Source organism: Hibiscus syriacus, unplaced genomic scaffold (genome assembly GCF_006381635.1).
Source record: "Hibiscus syriacus cultivar Baekdansim isolate YM2019G1 unplaced genomic scaffold, ASM638163v2 tig00111402_pilon, whole genome shotgun sequence".
In the NCBI taxonomy this organism is placed as follows: Eukaryota; Viridiplantae; Streptophyta; class Magnoliopsida; order Malvales; family Malvaceae; genus Hibiscus; species Hibiscus syriacus.
In genome coordinates, this window is record NW_024063082.1 from 2,525,403 (window position 1) to 2,526,786 (window position 1,384).

Here is a 1,384-nt window from a genome sequence, read left to right on the forward strand (position 1 = left end):
TTAGAGACTGCCATTGTTGACTGCAATAGCAGTGAAACATGTTCTTCTTGATTCTCATAGATTATAAATGATGGATCTTATTGGCATATAAAAACCATAGCTTTTTACCACCAATCAGTTGGTCTAGTGGGATGAGACACTAGGTCCTTAAATAAAGTCAGGGGTTTGAATGCTGACGTTTATGAATGGAGCAAACTGGGTTGGGAGGGTCACCCTCGCCTCTGCAGTACCCGATCTGGATTAGTCAGTCAATAGATTGGATACCAGTAATTAATTAAAAAAAAACCCATAGCTTTTCGTAATGAAGTGAATAACGATTATATTTATAAGCAATGAAGTGACGAAGATAGCATCTAAAGAATGATAGTGATCATTTATGGTTAATATATAAATGAGAATAAAAGATACTAGTGGTAGTTGTTATTCCAAAAGCTTAAGATTCGAGATGTCCGTACGATGTCAAACATGGTGTGACGTGCCCAATTCCTTGGCATACAATAACCAACACACAAATTCGAAAGCCTCGAAGGCTCCTACCATTTCGCGAACAAGATTATCTACAGCCGTTCACAAGTCTTAAACCAAAAAAGAAAAAGACGGGCTAGTCATGTACTTTTCCATCTTTTCTCAACCATTTCCTCTCTTAATTTTCTATCAAACGTATATATTAACATGGGAGAAAAAAATACATTTGATCTAATTATGAGTTTAGTCCCTCTACTATATCACAATATGAGATTTATTTCTTCTACTTAATTTAGTATAATGATATTAGTACACCCAAATTGATACCATCATTATGGGTTGTTAAAGTGATAATATAAAAATTTCCTTACTATTATTCAGTTACAGAGTTAAAGTCATGAAATCTAATCTATCACATTCAACAAAAAATAAATTACATGTCAATTGAGAATTTAAAATTATAGAAATCATCATTTTATTAGTAACCACTAATAATATCAGTAATTTGTGTTAAAAAATAAGAATAATAAACTATTTACTGATGTAATGACAAAAAAATTGTATTATTATTAGATCGTTATTGAAATCTGATTCGACGTTCAAATCTTGAACAATCTCTGTCCTATTTAGTTTCCGTCCTTAAATTTATAATGATAAAAAAATTTGAGAGAAAATTATTGAAATTAAAGGGGAGGGGTTATATCTTTAAATTTCAATATAGTAAAGGGACTAAAATCAGAATTGTTTTTGTTCAACGGACTAAAATCAAAATTAGACCATTAAATAAAAAACTAAAATAAAAAGACCACCAATCTAATTCTAAGCCACATCATAATAAAATAAAATAAAACCGATTGGAAGTGAAGTTTTAAAGCAAAAACCAATTTATCTGTCCGCTTAACGAGAAGAAACCAAAACT